The sequence below is a fragment of the Myotis myotis genome, unplaced genomic scaffold (genome assembly GCF_014108235.1).
Source record: "Myotis myotis isolate mMyoMyo1 unplaced genomic scaffold, mMyoMyo1.p scaffold_m19_p_2, whole genome shotgun sequence".
NCBI lineage: Eukaryota > Metazoa > Chordata > Mammalia > Chiroptera > Vespertilionidae > Myotis > Myotis myotis.
This window is the reverse complement of record NW_023416324.1, coordinates 96,799,633-96,810,965: the sequence shown is the minus strand read 5'-3', so window position 1 is coordinate 96,810,965 and position 11,333 is coordinate 96,799,633. Positions and strand designations below refer to the sequence as shown.

General features: G+C 44.6%; 1 long non-coding RNA gene across 1 annotated transcript in view; it reads left to right on the top strand.

The window, feature by feature from the left end:
• The first annotated feature begins 479 nt into the window (after positions 1-479).
• The window catches only part of LOC118675089, a 33,800-nt gene continuing 22,946 nt past the window's right edge, over positions 480-11,333 (top strand). The window contains exon 1 of the long non-coding RNA XR_004973813.1: positions 480-1,812. This is a non-coding gene — a long non-coding RNA (uncharacterized LOC118675089). The remainder of the gene's footprint in view (positions 1,813-11,333) is intronic.

The window sequence follows — 11,333 nt, the reverse complement described above, 5'->3', positions numbered from 1 at the left end:
GTGGCTTCAATTCCCAGTAGGGGGCATGCAGGAGGCAGTGGACTGATGTTTCTCTCTTACCAATGTTTCTATCTTTCCCTCTCCCTTCCTCTCTAAAATCAATAAAAACATATATTTTTTTTTAAAAAGGATCTCTAGGGGCTAGGAGCAGTGGGTAAAGGGGGTGGATGGGAGATATCTAATACTGTCAACAATAAAAAATATATTTAAAAAAAGATCTCTTATCCTTTGAGATAGCATGGAGGAACCTATAGATTATTATGCTAAGTGAAATAAGCAAGTTAGAGAAAGACAAGTATCATATGATCTCACTTATATGTGGAACCTAATGAACAAAATACTGAAGAACAAAACAGGTCCAGAGACATGGAAACATGGCACAGACTAAGGAATCTCAGAGCAAAGGGAGGGAAAAGAGATTAGCCAAAGAACTTATATGCATAGCCTGGATACACACAATAGTTCAGTGAAGGCCTGGAGAGTGCAGGGTGAAGGAATCAAGGGGGGGGGAGGGGAGTGAACATCTGCAATACTCTCAACAATAAAGATAAACTTAAAAAAAATTAAAAGTTTGAGTAGGACATGGAGCAGTTGAAGACTAGTCACAGCCATTCTAAAGAGACAGTAGGACATATCTCAGAAGGGTGAAGGTGAAGATATCCATGGCTTTCTTACTGGAATAAACCTGGTCAAGATGTTGAATCAGCACTCTCCTCTGCTTTGTTTTCTGTACGTTTAAACTCAAAGATTAGAAAGCAGAAAATCATAATGTTCTTCAGAAATAAAAGACAGCTCGGTGTTTTGGAAAGTAGCCTAACCAGCACCTGCCGGGTAGCAAGGCTTGTGTTTTGTCCCAGCATGATCACAGAGCTCGACAGAACACATACCAAACTTCTTCTGAAGCTTATATGTATTTGTCTGCTAAAAAGAGGTAGGCAACACCTAAGGTAAATCAAACCACTTTGGATCTTCTCTAGTGAGGTCACCTTGTATTTATTCCCATATTCTCAGATAAGTTTGCATGTAAAACGTCTTTGTTCTCCGGATCCTGCTCAGCACATGTCACTGCAGAATTACGATGTGTGCATCTAACAGGACACGCGTGGGACAGATACTGTCCTGGCGGTCTCTCAGTGCTGTTGTCAGAGATGATCAGTGAACAGCAGACATTCTGCCTGCCGGATAGTTTCCAGGACACTGGTGGTGTAGTCAGGGAGAGCAGCGCCCTTCCTGCCCTCAGCCCATTTGCACATTGGGCCCCATCAGAATTATTTATCATTCCAGTGGGTTTTCCTGGAATGCTGCAGGCATTGTGGGGCCTGCTGCCTCCCTGGCTGCCTCCTGGCTCAGGTACAGAGTGATTTTTCAGTCCCCAGTTTACTAGGCCTTAAAACCTGAACAGAATTTCTCAGAATTTCAATGTTCTCTAATATATCAGATGTAGAGTCGTTAAAAAAAAGAAAGCATCTTTTTCGTGTGTGACCTTAAGGAGAAATTTAAATTATGAAGTCATCTCTTCCATGTCCCCACAGTTCCCAGCTAAAATTGGGGGGCGGGATAAATTTACCATCAACACATCCCTTTGCCTAAACCTTCACCCAAAAGCCCCAAAGTCTAACCAACTTCTCCCTTTTCTTAGCGCCTCCCGAGCTGAAGGTGAAGACTAGTCACAGACATTCTAAGTGCTGCCTCCCTTAAGGTTGTGGATTTGGCCAAGTTAATGTGCATAACTTAACCAGGGAAAGCTCCTTCACCCGACCTGCTAACAGGCCCAAGCAGGTCATGCGCTCCTCGAAGTAAAGAGTGAACACAGTAAGTATCTTTATAGTGAATCACAGCAGCTGAACATTTCCCAAGAAGCTATGCGCTCAGTAAGAGTCCCCAGAAGTTTTCTAAATGGTCACACCGCTTTATTTCATGCACAGCAAAGGAGAGTTTGGGTTTTTTATTTGTTCATGTTTTTACTGTGACAGAGGTTTGAGTGAGCAATGGGGAGTCCTGGGTGGTTTAAAACTCTTTTCTGCCACATATAATGTCACCCTAGGCATGTTTCATCGTGAATGTGAATTACTTTATATACTAACAGAAAGCCCAGAATGTCTTACACAGCAGTCCCCAGCAGATCACTCTGTCTCCTTCCTCGCCATGTCGAACATGAGTGACCATGCGTGCACGATATTTTCCATAGAAAGACATATTGGCAGTGACTGAACAGCCCGTTGAGTTGCATCAGGTGCTAACAGACGTGCAGCTGTCTGGCCAGCAAAATATTGTGGGCTTGCTCTAACGGTCGCCTGGGTGATAGAAGTGGGGATTTGATGTCTCTGTTTTCAGGAGGCTTCCTCCCATAGTTAAAGGAAATCCCTGTGATTGGTTTACCTCCAGTTATGATTCTCTTCTGCAATACATTTTACCCTCCTAGTTTGTTTTTCATGTGTTTTTTTAAAAACAACTTTATTAAGCTAAAACTTACATACCATAAAATTCACTCATCTAAAGTGTATAATTCGGTGATCTTTATGGCACCTACAAGTCGTGAAATCTGTCACCATAATCCGGATTCAGATGTCCTCATGCCCCAGCAAGATCCTCGTGCTCAGGTGCAGTCAGTCCCCACTCCTGCCTCGACACTGGCAGCCACTGATTTGCTCTCTGTCTCTGCAGACGTACCTTTGTGGGACATTTCATCTAAATGGAATCACACAGTATGTAGTCTCTTGTGTCTGGCTCCCTTCACCTAGCATAAAGTTTTTGTGATTCATCCATGGTGCAGCATGTATTGATGTTTCTTTCCTTTTTATTGAATGGCCTGGTTTGTTTTTTATTGGAGTTAGAGGCTGATTGAGAGTGGGTTGGACTGTGGTTCTCCTCTTGGGCCAATCTGTGGGATCACTGGAGCAATTTGGATTGTCACAACTGGGATGGCGAGGGTTATTGGCATCCCACAATGCTCAGGACAGCCCCACAGCACAATTTTATGTGGCCCAAATGTCAATGGTGCTGAAATTGAGAATCCCTGGGTTAGACTTTACTGAATTTCTACTTATCTTCAAAGTATTGTTTAAAACAAACTGTTGCATGATGGAAATCTTCCCTTTGATTGTAATACATGTCATTGGGGTCCTATCTGTCTAATTTTATGTATGTTTAAAATATGAACTCATTTGTGAAACTGATAATTTTCTTAACACTTGGGAAAATTCTAGAGTCTCCTAAAATATTATTCAGGAAGTTGCACTACCCACCAGAGAAAAAGGTGGGAGGGAAAGAGTATGCAATTCTTGTTTTCTAGTTCATATCTCAATACAACCTGGTTTTGAAAATTTAGCAACAGAAAAGCAGCCAACAATGTTGGATGTACAGCTTATGGTTCCAGAAGCCGCAGGAACCATTTGGGAGGCTTATAATAAAAGCATTTAATTAAGTCAATTTAGCAACAAGTTACACCATATTTTTTGTGGCTTGAGGACCAATATTATGCACTCCGGTTATATTTTGCCAGTTCAGCTTCATAATTTTGAACCTATTGTGTAACATTAGTGAATTAAGTTTATATGGGGACAAAGGTTGAAAGAAAACAGATCTAAAAACACAAAACTGAAGAGGTTCCTACTGCCTAGCATTTGCTGCAGCATAAAACCTCTCTTGAGTTGAATAAGAAGAAATCAGCCAGAATGAAAACATTTTGTTTCCTCTGGGACCAGGGACTGGGCTGTTGAGATGCCAGGAGGTGAAAGTCTGTTCCCCTCCCTCCCCATTCTGTGTGCTGTGTGTGGTGATGAACTGGAAGCGAAGTGCTCTATGTGGAGCTGAGTAACTGGGAGATGGACGTGATGTGAGTCACTCTACCAGGCTTGGAAACCTGACAGACAGTGGGGTTTCAGCTGACCCCGCAACTTCTCCTTGATCTGACCCCTCTGTTGTTCCGGGGGCAGCTCGGCCTCAGCTCATCAGGACTCAGGCAATGACGGAGAAAGACTGGAATATGGGGAGCCTGGGGTAAATGTGCTGATGGGACAGCATGGGGCCTTCTGGCAGCTCTCCTACCTTTGAATGTCCTTTATCACTCCTGAGTCTCATTAGCGTATCACTTTCTGTCTATACTAAGAGGAAAGCATTTCAGAAATGTGGTGGAAGCAAACTGAGGGCAAAATAAACACACACACATGTGTGCATATATAACACATATACACACCTAAACATTCAATGTGTGCATGTACAGACACACATGCACACATAACATGAATATATGCACACCTGGATACATACACTAACTCTACATAATACATTAAATATGTGCACACACATATATGTCTGCAGACTCTCATGCACACACATATTCCTCAGGATTATCATAGGCACTTTTTTCCCATTCATTCATCACCCACACAGAGATATTATGTTTCTGTGTTATAGTTAAGGACTCACGCTCAATGCTCAGAGCAATTGCTCAGAGCCACACAGCTGGTATGTCATAGAGCCTGGACTGAAACCAAGTTTTCTCTAAATCCAAATCTCAGAGAAAAGCAGTACAAAAGAAAATCTTGCCTTTTAAACAGCTGTAATTTCAACAATAGAAAGGTCAGTGCCCGTAGGGGTGGGGGATAAGGAGAGATGAATGGGCAGAGCACAGAAGCAGTGAAATACTCTGTATGTTATAATGATGGATATATGTCATTACACACTTTTCCAAACCCAGAGAATATACAACACCAAGAGTGAACACTACTGTAAACTATGGCTTTGGGGTGATGGTGCGTCAGTGTAGGTTCTGGTATAACAAATGTTACACCTCTCTGTGGAGGGTGTTGATGCTGGGGAAGGCTGTGTGTGAGCATGGGGGGAAGGGAAAAGGGACGGGAAGTATATGGGAAAACTCTGTATCTTTCTCTCAATTTTCATTGTGAACCTAAAACTTCTCTGAAAAAACTAAAGTCTGTAAAAAAAGATATAGTAACTCCACACATAAGTGTTCCAACTTAGTCATTCTGACACCATTCAGAAAAGAGTCAGCTTGGCCGGTCAAATGCCCTACCTGAACTTGAAGTTCAGAAATATGACAAATTTTAGTCTGTTTCTCTCTCTCTCTCTCTCTCTCTCTCTCTCTCTCTGTCTCTCTCTCTCTTAAAATGAAAGTAACTTTTTTCCCTGAAGATAAAAATGACATTTGCTAATTAATTAAATAGTATATATATGTATATGAAATATTTTTTTAAAGTAAAAATGACCTCTACCTCTTCACTTAGAGATAAGCAATGTTAACATCTGAATATTGCTCCTGCTATCTAGGCAGATTAGATGGGTGATATAGATGATGGATGGATAGATAGATACATAGATACATAGATACATAGATACATAGATGGATGGTAGATGATAGACAATTGACAAGAGTCATATAAAGGATACTGTGTTATGGAGACTGTCATATAGCAGAGGCTACTTTTACTCAACAATTTAGGTTGATATTCCTTGTCAATATGTCTAATTCTATATCATCATTATACGAGCCACACTATTCATAACTATGATCTATTTAACCTATATTCTCTCTCTCCTTTTTCTCTAACGCCCTCTTGGGAGAGTGGGGCAAGAGAAGTAGACCTCAAAAGCTTAACATTTGATAAAGGAATCAACCAACAAGCTTCAGCAAGCTTGTTCGGTCTACACAGAACAAGCTTCAGCAAGCCAAGACCCCTTGGCTTGGCTGAGCCTGATAGAGACTGGATTTGGACTAATGCCAAAGTTTGGCACCAAAACTAATACAGTGGATGCATATGACTTTGAGTCCACCCTGTCCCAAGAACATGCCTTCCATTCTACAGAGAAATTCAGTCATGCTCTTGCCTCACCTGGAGGTTCAGTCACCTCTCTGAGCTTCTCCCCTCCATTAAGAAACACTGTAGGGTCTCATGCATGACTCTGCTTCCATCATGGTGTTTCTGCTCTGTTCTCAGTGCTGGGAAGATATGTTGTTGTTGTTTTGGGACATTGAGATTGGAGCCAATTTTTTTCAGTGTTATTCATTCACTGGACAAGTATTAACTGACCGCCTACTCTGTGTCATTCAGTCTTCCAGGTCCAGGCATACATCACCAAGACAGACATGAATGCTAGTGGGAAGGGAGAGAAAGTCAACTTGCATGTAAGGAAGTTAGGGATTGCAGGGCATACAGCCTCCAATGAACATCTCGTGAACACATTTCTGCAAGCCTAAGTGATTTTCTGAGATAATCATCCAGAGTTCATCCTGGGTCAAGGGATCTGCACATTTAAATGCTTTTGAGAATACCAGACCAAACTATGCCTCATACGACAGAGAAGAACAGTGGAATGTGGTTTCTCTCTCTTTCTCTCTCTCTCCTCTCTCTCTTCTCTCTCTCTCTCTCTCTCTCTCTCTCTCTCTCTCTCTCTCTCTCTCTCTCCTCCTCCCTCTCCATTTTTTTCTCTCTCTCCCTCTTTGTCACACACACACACACACACACACACACACACACACACCATAATGAAAAGAAGGAGATGTAAATGAAGGCCTTACTCTCACTTTTAAAAAGCTATTCTAGAGATAATTATTTTGATTTTCAGTGGTGGGAGGTGTTAGAGAGAAGGAAAGTGTTTTGAGAATTGTCTTCCTGTTCATCTTCTCCCTCCAGAGCTGACTAATGGATGGCACTCCCAGAACCTCCGAGAGGAGTGGCACGTTGTATGTTGTCCTTACTTTTCCCCTTAAGCCTGTGTCTGTTCCTCCATCAGGGTGACATTCTGTCCCCCTAGGAAATGTTTGCCACCGATGGAGACCTGTAAAATATCTGGGATAGGAGACTCTTAGTTCAGGAAGAAATAGCTACCTTTTAGAATGTCACCCCCAAACCCCGATTCTCTGGACAGTCTGGCAATATCTGGACAGTCCCAGGCCCCAGGCCTCCCTCTGCCTTCCAAGCCTGCCTTCTCTGATCCCCTTCTCATTCTTAGGTCTTTTGGGGAGATATTTTATTTTGTAAATAAGAGGATTACAATTAATATTATTTTTAAAGTGGAACTCAGGAAATATGTATCCTGGAATCTTTAGGGACACGCAGTGGCCTAAAGTGCACATTGGTTCCACATGGTGAGATTTGTCCAACTGCCCGGCTGGGTCGCTCTGCCACCGCACACTGAGAGCACGCGCTCTTTGTGTCTTTATACTGTGTCTTCCATAGACCACGGAGCATTTGGACAAGAGTTTCTGTTAACCCCATAATATTGTCAGAAGAAGGTACTTTTCATAGTCCTGAGAGGAAAGGAGGCTTATTTCATGCTTGCTCCATCACAAAGGGCGGGGCGATCACTAGGGAGGATGGCGCCACCATCTCCTCCTTCTGGCCGTTGCCTCGGGTGTTAACAAACCTGTGTCATTCAGCAGCAGGTGACTGCTGACTTCTCCTCCTTCAGACTGTGGGAAGCTTGCACAGGGTCACAGAATTACAAATGGTGCAGCCAGGCCTCAATTTGCACGTGGCCAGGCCTCTCAGGCATGCTCTTGACCTCCCTCCACACGGGGAAAGCTCAAGTGCTGCAGGCCTAGGCAGAAATGCTCCACAGATTTCTGCTCTGTCCTTGGGGCCATAGGGATCCAGAGAGCACAGGTCCTGGGCCTCCAGGACATGGATGTGCATTGGCAGGACCACATGCGGCTCAAGAGAAGCTCCTGGCCCACCCGCCCTTGGTGAGCTCTCATGTAGGCCTCCCGCTCCCCACTCACCGCCCCACCCCCTGTCCCCTCCAGAGGAGATGAGGAGAGAGAGTTCTGGATTCTATTCTGTTCTTGATTCCAGAGAGGGCCAAGGAGTGGGGCTGGCAGCCACCCAGAATGTTAAGCTTTTCCAGACTTTTAAAAAATGAAATAAAAGTTTACAAAGCACAATATAGCAAACAGCTAGGGTACCACTGTGAGAACCGATAGTGTACTTTTTCTATTGAAGATAAAACATGACAAATATCATTTTTGTAGCCTTTGAAAAACAAGCAAAAATCTCACATATTGTTCCGAGATGCACATATAAAGGAGAGAGACAGGCAGGAGGATCACGGACCCAGGTCTCAGCCCCAGTGGCCTCTGGGGACAGTTTGGGAAAAGGTAAGAGACTGCAGTGCACTTGGCTCCCCACGAAGCCAGCCACATTCACACAGAATGTGTGGCCCTCTCCTGCTGCCCAGAACCATGGACTCCCTGAGAAACCACAGGTCTGTGAGGAATGTCCTGGAAGGTTTGTGTGGTATTTGTTAACAGTCCTTCAGCTCCCGGAGGGCCAGAGGGTCTGTGTGACCCATGGGCAACAGGGCTGTGTGCAACAATTTGGAGGCCTTAAACACTAAACACGTGCCCTTCTCAGATGCTTCCAGGGTGCTAGCTTCCCTCCTGGGACATTTGCTGTCCCTTCAGCATGTTGTGCACCCTGGGGCTTCCTTGCTTCTGTATAAAGCTGACCCTCAGTTGTCCTGCTCTGCTCTCACAGGAGGAACCTGGCTCATAAGAGGGCTGCTGAGCTCCCTCTCCATCAGGACAAAGCTCCTTGTCCCTGAACACTCCCTGCTTCCCCAGGCACGCTCCTTGTTGCACCCACAGAACAGCATCTGCAAAGCTCTTCTAGTACATAACTTATCACAGTGTATCCTGCATTGTGTGTGCATGTGTGTGTGAGTGTGTGTGTGTGAGCGTCTGAGTGTTAAGGGTGTGTGAGTGCCTGTATGTGAGTGCATGAGAGTGAGAGTGTATTTGAGAGTGTATGTATGCAAGTGTGTGAGAGTATGTGAATGTGTAAGAGTGTGTGTTTCTGAAAGTGAGTTTGAGAGTGTATGTGAGTGTGTGAGCGTATGTGAGTGTTTAAGAGTGTGTGTTTGTGAGAGTGCCTGAGTTCTCTGAAGTCAGGGATGGTGTCTTGCTCATCTCAGCACCCCCATCTCTCAACACACTGCCTGGCAGAAGTGTTATTAAATGAACTACTCATTCAGTGACTGTGGGGTTTGGGTGGTTCTTAGCCTGTGTATTTTTATACAGTGCATCTCCATTTGACAGGGGAAGACTTAAGTTCACATCTCCCATCCCCTGGGATAGGGTGAAACACATACCTGTATGAGGTTTACTATCAATGACAGAGGGTGGAGATCCACTGTAGCCATTTGCTTGGGCTGCTGTAACAAACTACCACAGTCACAGTATCTTAAACATCAAACATTGATTTCTCACAGTTCTGGAGGCTGAAAGTCCCAGATCCAGACCTGGCAGATTTTATCCCGTGAGAACTCTTCCTGAGTCAGAGACACTGGCTTCTCGCTAGGTCCTCACGTGGTGGAAGCGGCCAGGGCACTCTCTGCGGCGTCTTTATGAGAACAGGAATCCTGTTCACGAGGGCTCCGCCCTATGACCTGCTCTCCTTACTAAGGCCCCACTTCCTAATGCCATCATTTTGGGTTTAGGAGTTTAACATATGGATTTGGTGGGGACACAAACATTCAGTCTACAGCACCAATATCTCAAGTGGCCACTCTGAGAACCTCAAGGGTAGGGGCTGGTTTCTTCCCCAATCTCATCAGGGGGTCCTGCAGGTGTTCATTCTAGACAGGTGGCCTACCAAGTGCCTGTGCTCAGAGGAAAGGGGCTCTGCTCTTTCATTCTGCTTTCTTTGCTAATAGTTCTTTTTGGGGTTATCTAGTTAACAGCAAATCCACTTGAGGCCCTTCCAGTGAACATGGCAGCGCCATTAGAACCCTCCCCATGGATCATGGAGCATGAAGGCCCCCTGAAAGGCCAAAATGAGCCCTATCACTCCCTAGGTGAAGGAGGAGTATTTTTTAAATTTTAGATAAAAGCAAATAAAAACAGATGTCCTATTACATATTTTTGGAGACCCCTTTCATGCTCTGCTTACTGAAAATGTAAGCACCATGTACCTGCTGTACCCCAGCCCCTAGAACAGTGCTTGGCAGATGATGGGTATTCAACACAGGCCAGTGAGGGAGCAAAGGTATTTGGATTGAAATCACCTTTACATGGACCAAAGACTGATATGGTGGCAGGTAATCCACATTCAGGAGGAGTTCAGGGATTTATGGCCAGCTGTAGATCTAGGCTGGTCTCCTCCAGACTTGAGCTTTCTTGTCTAGGATGAGGATGTTCTGAGACTAAGTCTTCAACTCCACACAGTGCACATAAAGTCTGAACAACTTCCCTGTAAGTTAAGAAGGAGTTGTGGCCCTAGCTGGTTTGGGTCAGTGGATGGAGGGAGCATCAGCCTGCGGAAGGGTCTTTGATTCCTGTCAAGGACACGTACCTTGATTGCAGCTTGTGGCCCCAGTGGGACACATGCAGGAGGCAACATGCAGTGTGTCTCTCTCACATTGATGTTTTTCTCTGTCTCTCCCCCTCCCTTCCACTCTCTCTAAAAATCAAAGGAAAAATACCCTCGGGTGAAGATTAACAAAAAAACAACCAGAGTTGTGTAGTGGTGGTGTCCAATTTGGGAGCCTTCAGATATGCAAAGTGTTTGCTAAAATGAGAACTTTGGTTGCACCTTCCCAAATAGGAATAACAATATAGAAGTAATAGTCATGGTGGCAGTGGGAACAGAAGTGACAGCAGAAGCCACCCTTCACTGAATACCTCCTGTGTGCTGACACTGTCCTAGAGAGAGTGTCATAGAGCCCTAAAAAGAGCCCTTAACAGCTTCAGTTACCTTAAAATAATGTCTGAGCTCCTTGACTTGACTTACCACACCTCGTCTGGGCCCACTCTGCCTCCAGCCACACGCCCACCAGCACTCAGCCTGTATGCTTCTTTCCCTTTCTTGATGAACCCTGCCCTCTCCCCTAAGCACTTTCTATAAGAACCAGCATCCGTTCTCGCCTTCTCTGGGTCCTCCTAGCCCACCCCACACCCTCTTGGTCATTAGGTGGGAGCATGACCATCTAAGGCAGTGGTTCTCAACCTTCCTAAGGCCGCGACCCTTTAATACAGTTCCTCATGTTGTAGTGACCCCCAACCATAAAATTATTTTCGTTGCTACTTCATAACTGTAATTTTGCTACTGTTATGAATCGTAATGTAAATATCTGATATGCAGGATGTATTTAAGGCGACCCCTGTGAAAGGCTTGTTTGACCCCCAAAGGGGTCGCGACCTACAGGTTGAGAACCGCTGCTCTAAGGCGTGCTATTTTTCTGTTATTGTGATTGCTTAATCTTTTACCTCCTCTGTGGAGCTGGAAAAGAAGGTGCTCAAACAAGTATGGGGACCTATCAAAAAGGCCAGGAGCAAACCAATGGAACTTCCAATGGCGAAAACTGAGATAGATTGA